Source organism: Limulus polyphemus, unplaced genomic scaffold, assembly GCF_000517525.1.
Source record: "Limulus polyphemus unplaced genomic scaffold, Limulus_polyphemus-2.1.2 Scaffold2422, whole genome shotgun sequence".
In the NCBI taxonomy this organism is placed as follows: Eukaryota; Metazoa; Arthropoda; class Merostomata; order Xiphosura; family Limulidae; genus Limulus; species Limulus polyphemus.
Genome location: NW_013668032.1, coordinates 165434 through 177391, shown reverse-complemented (window position 1 = coordinate 177391; position 11958 = coordinate 165434). Strand labels below are relative to the sequence as shown.

Below are 11958 nucleotides of genomic sequence, written 5' to 3'. Positions count from 1 at the left end.
ATAAACTTCAAATCCCACAACATGCCATTCATCATTTACACAGTCACAGCCAAAATTAAAAAAGTGTTTAAAACATCCGAGCTATAAATCAGAATGCCACAAAAACATGGCAGAACATGAAAGGAAACTTTTAGTACATAAACTGTTCACAGTGATGAAAAAACATGCTGTGTAAAGAGTTAATGATACAGTTCTGAAATACAAATTACATGTAACACTTGTTGGAATATATGTATATTAAATAAAAGCAACTTTACAAACATACATCTCACAAAACATAAGTGCACTACATAAATTTAAAAAAACAACAAAACTGCCCTATCAGAACATTTTCTCAAAAAGCCCTTTACTGTAAGCATCCTTTGAAATTGCAAGATTTTAAAGAAAATACACAGAAGAACAAATTATTAAACAAAGAAAAAAAACGTAATTATAAATAGACGAAGGATGGTACTTTCAATTACCTAATAACTTGTTTTTACAACACTATGGGGGAAATTTTTACAATATTTTCACTTAAAACAAATATTAGTTTGTTTCTAACTTTAAAATAATGTACTTCATTTCAATCTCACCAACATACTTTTTTTAATCATACTTTTAAGTTATTATCAGCATTTAGTTTTAGTCCCTGTTTTGTTAAATTTTATTCTGTTGATCTTCTAAAAATTCCCACACAAGTCTTTTCTGAACAGTAAACTTTATTCAACAAATTTTAGTCGTATCAAGTGTTTGATGTCACCACCATGCACACGTGCGAAAAATGAACGGACTTCAAAACCATTATCGTTCTAATTAGCAAATTCTAAAAATTATTAAAACTATCAAAAATATATCTTGATTCCACTGCATTATGATACAACACATATAACACAATTAACACATGAAAAAATCTTTATGAAAGACATTACACTAAAAGTTTTTCTGCTAAGAAACAGTAAGAACAACCAAACAATGAATACACAATTAGAATTAATATCCTTTCTTTTTTATTGAATTTTGTTTTGGCAATTTATTAATTGCTACAAAGCTTAACTAACATTAAAGAAAAAAGTACTATCCTGCCAGTTTTCTATAAAAAAATTCTGAATTTTATTCTCTAACATTCAGTGAAGTTACAACCGCTTCAAATGTTCAGGAACACTTACGCGTGCCTCTTTACACTGTTCTCGAGATTTTCTAGTGACTTTTGTTTCTTTGCATTTTCCTTCTCCTCTTTTAGCTCCAAGTTTTTTCTTCGTTGCTCCATATCATATCGTGAAAGTCGTATAATTTCTTCCTGGAGTTCTACCTCTGCCATGTTGTGTTCGTGGAGCTTCTGACGTGTGAGAAATAGATATTAAAAAAAAGAGAGAGAGACTTTCAGTAGATTACAAAAACTTCTATTTTCAGCTTAAAACTATTTAGTTCAATAATGAAGAGTTAAGTGTTGTTCCTTTTTTTTTAATATTAATTCAAAGTATAATTACTGAAAATGCTTAAATTGCTACGTACTACACAAAAAGTCCTAGATAAAAGAGTGTTAAGTGAGCAGGGAATAGCAATCAATGATAGCAACTTGAACATAAACATATATGAATCCTTTGACTATTATATAACCACAGTTCAGCTTACGTCTCGTCGGCACACAAAATTAATCACTATAAATCAAAAGAAAATATTTTATTTAGATAATCCATAAATGTATCATCATCACCTACATTATTTCAAATCAATGGGAGAGTGGATAACATTTTCATACGAGCATACTCTATATACACATCATAAAATTTAAGGCATCATCATTTATAACACATATAGGTATAATCATCCAACTCTTGACAATGAAATAGCATAAAATTTACTAAAAAACCCCAGTTTCACCATCAAAAGAGTGCTTGTTACAAAATTGAAGATAATTTCATTAAGTTAATTATTCCTAAGAAACGTTTTATAAACACTTTTATAAACTCTTCTCTTTCTTGACAAAATGTTAGAGCAAGGTGGACATAAGAAGAGTTATGAAGTACATAACAGAGACTCTTCTTAACAAAATGTTAGAGCAAGGTGGACATAAGAAGAGTTATGAAGTACATAACAGAGACTCTTCTTAACAAAATGTTAGAGCAAGGTGGACATAAGAAGAGTTATGAAGTACATAACAGGGACTCTTCTTGACAAAATGTTAAAGCAAGGTGGACACGAGAAGAGTTATGAAGTACATAACAGGGACTCTTCTTAACCAGCTCTTTTGAAGGAGCAGGAACCAAGACAATGGATAATAATCTAAAAATTGTCGACAATAGAATATAGGGACACTAAAAATATAGTATGTGGAGAGTTTGTCAAGTCTCCACCATACAGATAGAAAATAAAACCTTCTCTGGATTCCTTTCTAAAGGTAAAGCTGATAAAAAAAATTGGAAGAGCTGCACAATCACATTGGCTTTGCAACATGGTCACATAAAAAACCCATAAAGTTAACATTCTCCTAATCTGAAAATGTATTTCCAATAGATATTTACCTCCATTATCAAGCAACAATAGCCCTCCACCTATAGAAGAGCTACACAACCTCCATGTGCAGTAACTCCCCTTATGCACTTGCACTCAAAACTTCATTCTTAGAAGAGGCAAAGAAAAAAATGTGCACTGTAAGTGAGAAGGACGAGTGGGAATGTGCGCAGAGGCAAGTATCTATCAAAAATATATTTTCAGACCAGGAAAATGTTAACTTCCAAAATGACAACTTACCTTCACACACAAATTCTAGAATCCCATGCTGAAGTGGTGGGGGGCTGGTGCAAAATTTTACCAAGATGAGCTTCCTTCAGAAAGCACTTTAAGTAAGCCCATAGAATGTGACATACAAAAACAGGAGTTCCATAGGAGACCGCATCTCATCTAAACCAGGGTATACTCTTTCTCCAAAACTGAAGGGGAGGAGAGCCAAAACAGCCAGAAGTATCACAGTGACGGGCAGAATTTGAATATGGTTAACCACACACAAGCAGTTGACGAGCCAAAGTGTAGTGTGGTAGAGCAAAACCAGACTGTAAAATCCCAGGGAGAGTTGTATACCTCCTCAATGCCATGTTTGGCCAAAAGATTTGATACCTCATTCTTGAGATAATGAAAATAGATTGAGTCTGAAGTAGGAGAGAGGAAAGTAGAGAAAGACCATGAGTGAGATCTTGAAGAACTCCATTTTCTGTGAAGAGTGACCACAGGTGTGCAAACTGAAACATGTGGGCACCCACTGGGCCTGACTTGACAGGATAGTCACTGACAAAATATGTGTGACAAACCTGACGGTGGGTAGTGTGAGGATGGGAAGAAAGGGAAGGTCTGAAAAGTGGAATAGGGCAGACAGAGCTGGTTAAAGAACAGCAGTGGAAAGGCAAGGTTATGAAAGGTGAGAAATCAGGGAAGATAAAGTGGATTGATGTCAGGCTGCTTTGGCCCTAGACTCCAGGAAATCAGGAACACCACCAAAGATGTCAGGTCATGGAAAGGAAGCCTGCTGGAGATCATACACATAAGAGGTAAGTAGTGTATGCCAACCCAACGGCAGAAGAACCAAGTGAACAGGGAAAGGGCAGAGGAAGTGGTACGGGCCATCATGTTAAAAAAGAAGGGAAAACCTGTCTGGAGCTTGATGAAGTGCCTCAGACATGAGGACTAGGGAGGATGAGTAGGAGGGTTGTAAGAAAGAGACATGAGAAAATCAGAGGACTAGGGAGGATGGGTAGGAGGGTTGTAAGAAGATGAGAAAAACCAGGTACTTGACAAGGGGGTCCACTCCCCGAGCAGATAATCAATTCCAAAGTCTGAGAATCTAGAAAAAAAAAAGAGAAAAACAGCTGTAAGCTAGGACATACGAACCAACAATGTGAGGAGGATGAGGTATAGTTGCGAAGTTGTTCATGGAAGTAATCAGTACAAATTCCAGACAAGGGAAGAAACGTTATATAATAACGAGCACTAGGATTGTGGTGGAAAGAACAGAAGGAATTATAAGACACCAGTGAAAGAGAAAGAAAGATAGGTACTTGAGAAATCAAGTTCTGAATCAGTGTTAAAGGTTGAGGATTTTCCTCAACCAGTAGGGAGGTACCCAAGGCATATTCAGGTTAAGTGAACAGGTAATTAAACTGAGTGGAAGGGATATCAAACAAATGGATGTGAAAAGAAGACCCAGCATACCTAATGGATCCCACAACACACTATAGAATGGCTATAACATCCTCCACAGCTAATGAGCTTCCTGAAGCCAGAGTAGAAAAATGGTCCATGTAACATCAACACCCACACAGGGCAAAGTTGAATTTAACATCGTTTGAAAATTCATAAAAATTAAAGTAAAAGTTTCATTAGCAAAAGCAAATCTCATCACATTGAACTCAGATGAGAAATTTTGAACACATCTGTTTAATGCAGTGCCAAGGAGAAGACTGAAGTTATCACCAGTACAAGTGCATCAGGGGAGTTATTGTACATGAAGGTGTGTCACTCCCCTACTGATGGTCTAGTACAAGTGCATCAGGGGAGTTACTGTACATGAAGGTTGTGTCACTCCCCTACTGGTGGTCTAGTACAAATGCATCAGGGGAGTTACTGTATATGAAGGTTGTGTCACTCCCCTACTGGTGGTCTAGTTCAAATGCATCAGGGGAGTTACTGTATATGAAGGTTGTGTCACTCCCCTACTGGTGGTGAACTATTGTCTTATGATGATTTCATCATGCACCAGCATAGTTCACATTACATACATGAATTAAAGTGGGAGTTAGCTCAAGGCTAGAGGCATGCAAGTCTCATAGGCAGATGCACGAGGGGAATGGCATTTCTGTGTGTGTGTGTGTGTGTGTGTGTGTGTGTAGAGGTGAGTTATCATCTCAGAATATATAACTGGCACAATTACATTACTTGATATACAATGAATAATACAGCAAAAACATTAATGTATGAAACTCAAACCACACTCATTATGTGTTAGACAGTGAAGAAAACCAACATATGACTCTCATACAACACCCAATGTTACAGTAAAGGACACTAATGTGTGACACTCATGTTAAACCCACACAGTTACAGTACTCGTTATGTCACTTAAAATATTAATAATACTTTCTACATTCATTCTTTATATTATTAACCAGATTAAGATAAAATGAATCTAACTGTTTTTGTAAATAAAATAATAACTGATTATCAAGTATGTTATTACACCTTAAAACTTAAATCAACGGTGGTCTAGTGTGAAAAAGTTATGACTTTAGAACTTTTGTGTCTGAAAATTAAATTAAAATAATCCAATATAAACAAATAGCTGAAGAAATGAAAAATTATAAGTTAAATTAAGGAAGAAAGATGTGTTATAAAGGCAGGTAAAGAAATGAAGTAAAACAAACAGCAATGCAAGAGAGTACCGTGTATTTTTCAAAGTCCTTCTGAAGCCTACTTTCTGAAGCTCTGTCCAGTTGACGTTCTACATCCACAAGGTGTGCCCACTTCTGGGCATCTTTTTTCTCATGCCAGTCCTCAAGTGCTCTCTCCTGAAAAAAATTGTTTCTTTGTATTGAAATCATATACAATAAACAAATAAACAGTACTTAATCAGTCAACTTTAAAGAATAATTTTTATATTAAATAGATAATAATTCATATTGTAATAGAAATTTTTCAATAAGTCAGTTATATTTCCAAAAGACAGCACGTGTACCAATATTCATATTTCAACAGTTTACTTTCAAGCACTCAACAAATATATTTTTTATTTTCAAAGTACTATACAGCACTATAATTTACAATATGCTTAACGTTACTGATAAAAATTTAAGTTGTATAACTATGATAAAAACATGCTAGTCAACCTACAACAACGAGAAAACTGCATGGCTGTGAGTAGTATTGGTGGTGCGTAATATAACTGTTGCTGGGTTCTTTTGGATCATTTGATAAAAATAATGAGAAATCCAGTCCAAGTAGCAATAACAATTTATTTCTTTTTTTATCATCTTCTAAAGCTACTTTCACCTGTAGGCCTAACTTCAAATACAAACCTTTTCAACAGATACTACAGTAGGCCTTACATAATAATAATGTTAAACAGAAATTTCCTTAATTAAAGGAATGCACAAATAAACTTACTTACATAAATTCCCCGCTAATCATTCGAGTAACTGAATAGACACAATCAATCTCACTTCTAACACTGAACTTATAAACTTATTGAATACTCATTCACTTATTGATTACTCATACTTATAATGTACTCTCATCTCTATATTATAGACAAAGCCAATGTTTCAATAATTAATGTTTTCAAAATAGAATTTCATCTTATTCACAATTTCCTTCGTTTAGCTTTTCACATATACCTTAATTTTATAGTTTCATCGCCTGGCTTGCAAGCCATACAGTTTATTCATTCATTAGTGGTTAATCATAAGGGCCAACACACTGCCATTTTCCCATACACTCGCATGCTGTATTTGTAAAGCTTGCACTCGTCCAAAATCATGTTAAGTAAGCCTTGTTGACATTTTCTCTAACTTCTTGGATGGAAAGAAAATATCTTACTTTTCAGATATGTATTTTAAAACATAAATAATACATAATTTAATAAAATTGAACTGTCTAACTAAGACATAACTTGGTTACAAAAATTGTTAAATGTTATGAGCACCAACTTTCCTTACTGCCAAGCTATAGAATCAAGACATCTTGTTATTGTACAGTACAATTTGAAAAGGACCATTGGGAGCTCGTAATTCAAAATAAGCTCTTTCTATTGGTTATAAACAAGTACATCAAATAACATGATGGGGTTTCGACAACTGCCTTGAGAGCTACAGAATCAAGATGTTTTATTATACATTGTAATTTCAAAAGGACCATTGAGAGCTTGTAATTCAAAGTAAGCTCTTTCTATTGGTTATAAACAAGTAGATCAAACAAGGTATGGTTTTGACAACTGCCTTGAGAGTTATGGAAAGATGGGTGGGGCTTCTGTCGTGGGTTTGAAAGATTTATCTATATCTCACTAAATGGAGGTGTTATAATGTTAAATTGGTACATTCGGCATCAGAATTGTTTATCAGCTGTGTCTTAAATAAGACAGGCAGTGTACATGTTGGGATTTGGGAGTTCTACTAATTAAAAAGGGGAAAACTTGAGAGCACTTTTATGTCATGTGACAGTAGAAGTGAAGACTGAAAATTATTTTATGTATTTCTTTTGAAATTAAAACTTATATAATATACAAGTTTGAATCATAAACTACATTCCTAATTGTAATGAAATACATTAATAGAGTTGTTCTGTCAAATTTTGAAAGTCACTCTGTAAAATGTCACGACCTGTGCAGAAGAGCCTACTGTCATTTTACTCATTCATGACTATCTCTGTCATGAAAACTCACTGGCTTCTGATCACAACTTATATACTGATATTTTCACTTTGCAAACCATTGTTTATTATTTTCAAATTAATATAAAACACCAGTAAAGAATCAAGAGATCAAATGTGTTTGTTTGTTTTGAACTTCGTGCAAAGCTACACGAGGGCTATCTGCACTAGCCGTCCCTAATTTAGCAGTGTAAGACTAGAGGGAAAGCAGCTAGTCATCACCACCCACCGCCAACTCTTGGGCTACTCTTTTACCAACGATTAGTGGGATGGACCATCACATTATAATGCACCCACAGCTGAAAGGGTGAGCATGTTTGGTGGGATGGGGATTCAAACCCATGAACCGCAGATTGCGAGTCGAGCTCCATATCCACCTGGCTATGGATCAATCATGAATGTGATATTTGGCTCTCAAAACAAAGAACTGATGGTTTATTTTGTATAAGTATTCACAAATGTTGAGTGCTACCAAATAAGTAATATATTGTATATTTTGACAGAATACATTTTTCTATAAAAATAAACAATATTGATACACTAAGTACAGAGAAAATCTAACTAAACTATTTCAGCACTTTTTACATATTTTAACTTAGCTTCTCCACCTTGCAAGTGATATAAAAGTCCAGAGCAAAACCACCAGCAAGATTTAAAAAAAAATTCTTATAAGAATACAATACTACAATACCAGTAATTAGGAAAGTTTTTCAGTTATATTGCACAGTGTCAAATACACACGAGAACAACCCAATTCTTTACCTGGGACTTTTTTCTTTGGACAGACTTTTCACGAACCATGTGAGACCTTTTTTCCTATCAAAACAAATCCATATTTAATTCATTTGTAATAATAATAATTTACTCTTTCAAAAGTTTAAAAAAGTTTCAACATAAAATAACAATAAACTATGAAAAAAAAAGGTAAACAATCCAAAGCCATGAAGTAACAACTTATTAAACCAGTGGTTTAAAATAAGCTATAAAGTTAAAGCTGAATATAATTTTAAGTGAGTTTTCTTGTGTGCAATTGCTACATAGTTTGTGAAACATTTACACTAAAATACAACTCAAGATATAAAAAAAGTCTATGAACGAATATCATATTTTACAATGCAGTTTCAACTATCAGCTAGAAAACTTTTCTGTTAACTACATTTTACAGTTTCTACAGTTTTTACATGCTACAGAATATTTCTGTGGATTAACTTGGTTTTACATGCTACAGAATATTTCTGTGAATTAACTTAATTTTACATGCTACAGAATATTTCTGTGGATTAACTTGGTTTTACATGCTACAGAATAAATTTGTGGATTAACTTGGTTTACATGCTACAGAATATTTCTATGGATTAACTTGGTTTTACATGCTACAGAATATTTCCGTGGATTAACATGGTTTTTACAAGCTACAGAATATTTCTATGGATTAACTTAGTTTTACAAGCTACAGAATATTTCCATGGATTAACTTAGTTTTACAAGCTACAGAATATTTCCATGGATTAACTTGGTTTTACAAGCTACAGAATAATTCTGTGGATTAACTGGTTTTACATACTACAGAATATTTCCATGGATTAACATGGTTTTTACAAGCTACAGAATATTTCCATGGATTAACTTGGTTTTACAAGCTACAGAATATTTCCATGGATTAACTTGGTTTTACAAGCTACAGAATATTTCCGTGGATTAACTTAGTTTTACATGCCACAGAATATTTCTATGGATTAACTTGGTTTTACAAGCCACAGAATATTTCCATGGATTAACTTGGTTTTACAAGCTACAGAATATTTCTGTGGATTAACTTGGTAGATGTTTTACTATGTTGTTTGTTAAACTTAGTTACGCATGTGATAAAGTGGGTAAATTAAAGCGAGAAGAAATAACTTCAAGTATATTTGAATTTACTCATGTACGACAACATCCTACGAAAGAGAATTCATCCAGTATGAAGGTGTATCAGTACTGTAGGAATTCTTGTCACATGAATTAGGATGAGAAACTAATATATCAATATTTTCAATTGGTGACACAAATTAACAATAACTAACATTTTCAGATAGCAAGGTGTACTAAGGTAACCAACATGTAAATATATTTCTAAAGGGATACTGTATATTATTGAACCCATCTTTTGTAGCACAGCATGTAATTCTGAATAGAATATTTACTGAAAAATGTAAGTTTAACCTAAAGTGGCCTTAGATTCCATAACAACTCGAACATTCTGAATAGAATATTTACTGAAAAATGTAAGTTTAACCTAAAGTGGCCTTAGATTCCATAACAACTCGAACACGCACATGGGGTTTGAAGTTACAGTAAGACACAAAATGCTAAATTTCAATTACACTAAAAATAAAAGCAAGACTTCTTTTTAAAGGACATAAAAGCAGACACCCCAAGTGAATCAGATTAATTTGAGGGAGACAAGTCTTTGAGACCCAACAATACCAAGACTTTGAAACCGTCACTATCATCATAACCTTACACGTTTCACGGTTGGATGACTGACCAACCAACTTCAACTACCTCGTTTCCACCAACCAACCAATCTTGTTTATCACCTATCTAATTGTGTATGCCTATTTCACTTGAAATCAGTCTTTTTGATACTAAGTTTGTAAATACATCAAGACTTTAAAAGAACAGTATATTCAGCCTTGGATCTCCAGGAGACTTTCAGTTAAGGAGGGAGGATGTTATGTAGATCAAGGAGACACCCAGAAGTTCCTGGAGGCTTGGGCTGCTAAAGAAGACAAACTATGATTCTTATTAACTCAAACTTAATTCTGAGTATTCTATCGTTATGTATATATATATTACTTACATGTTACAATTCAACAATATAAATGCTTCAAAGAAACTTTATTTTCCTGATAACATATAATTAGTGAAATAACAGCTGTTTAAATGAATGTTTATGGAGTCATTCTGTTAGAATAAACCTGTATCGGAGAAGTAATGTTGAGTATAGCTCAATTTAAAGTGTATTTTTATGAAATGTGGCAAGCTTTTTGTCACCAGTATAAATCTGTTGTACACAAACAATCAGACATATTGCTAAAGTTTTCTACTAAAGATATGTCAGTGATTTTGAAAGGTTGGAGAGCAAGGTGATGTTCAAGTGATTAAATACAAATATTTTTATCCACCATACAGTTTGTAAGTTGCATTTGTATAACCTCTAAAACCTTGCATACCTAAAGTGTTTTTTCCCAGCATCCCTATACATTTTGTCAAGTATTTACTCTACTATAACATGAAATCAACAATGTACGGTAACATGACATGTTGATAACTCTGACATCAAAGTCACAATACCATGTTGAATGGTTCTCTGTACAAGTGCACATATTGACCCCCACCCATACGTATCAGGTTTAATGTTTAACCCTCTGAATGACTCTGACATGAAAGGAGTTACAGAGCAGTACTATACAGCTGGGAGTTGGTTTAGCATGTAACTGTTATAAACTTTTTGTTGGATCAAAAAAACATGGACATATTCAGGATGTAAAAAAAAAACACAACAACAATCAGACATCCTGAATAAAGTCTCAATTTTTCTGAACACTTGAATGGAAAATGGTCGTCTTACATACCAATTGAACTTTTGAAATAAATAAAAATCTTTCAGTCACGACAGTAAAATTTAACTGAAGAATGATAAAGTTCCTTACTATTCTAAAGCTTGTATAGTATTTCTTCTCGGAAGACACATCACACAGTTGATGATCAATAGCTAAACATGGTGTATGGCTTACTGGAGTTAACCCTCTCGAGATGGGTCACAGGTGAAAGGCCATGTCATCTGATTTTTTTACTCGCATTCAAAATGTTATTGAACTACTACTTCATAAATTTATGTCAATAACTTTGGTATCAAACTGTAGATTATAATTCAAATTTTAGTACTATATATGACACCAATTTCTTAATTTAAAAGCAAATATTAAAAAACACAGATAAACCAATTTTTATGTGTCACCTGGTATGTTGAATGCAGCACTGGTTCAAATTAGATGTTTGTGAAGTCAAAATTCTAAGTCTATGGTTTCATACGAATTAGAAACTCAAATTACCGATATTGACATGCCAGAATATAAAATAAGAAGGTCTTATCTTTTCAATTTGCTAAGATATTACTCGCATTATAAATCAAACAAAGTGGTACCCCACCCACCTCTTTTCATTTTTGGAAACACTCCCTTATATACATTTACTTCTATACATGACATGAATAACCAATTGGAAGCTCAGAATGTCCCCCTAGTGGTTTTCTCAGCCATTTTAATGAGCTTGGTGCCATTTATTTCTTTTGAACCAATATTTCAACGAGGTAGGGTGTGTCTTTTAGTTTGCTCGAAATTTCATATTTTTTTAGACTGAAATACATCTTAGTTACTATACTTGATAAATTAGTGAAATTCTATGGTATTAATGTAGTAATTTATGTATATATTCAAATGTATATATAAAACCTTAAAATAAATATTTTGTTTCATATCCTCCATGTGCAAACTTTTTAAAGGCTTAGCAACCTACGTCAAG

The 11958-nt window shown here is 33.4% G+C and overlaps 1 protein-coding gene across 2 annotated transcripts in view; it reads right to left on the bottom strand.

Moving 5' to 3' along the window:
- Positions 1-1185: 1185 nt before the first annotated feature.
- The window catches only part of LOC106466917 (coiled-coil domain-containing protein 177-like), a 29520-nt gene continuing 18747 nt past the window's right edge, over positions 1186-11958 (bottom strand). For both annotated transcript variants that reach the window (XM_013927227.1, XM_022394990.1), the window contains exons 9-11: positions 8155-8208; positions 5412-5537; positions 1186-1318 (exon numbers count right to left, since the gene is read on the bottom strand). The gene's annotated coding sequence lies outside the window, so the exon portion shown is untranslated. The remainder of the gene's footprint in view (positions 1319-5411; positions 5538-8154; positions 8209-11958) is intronic.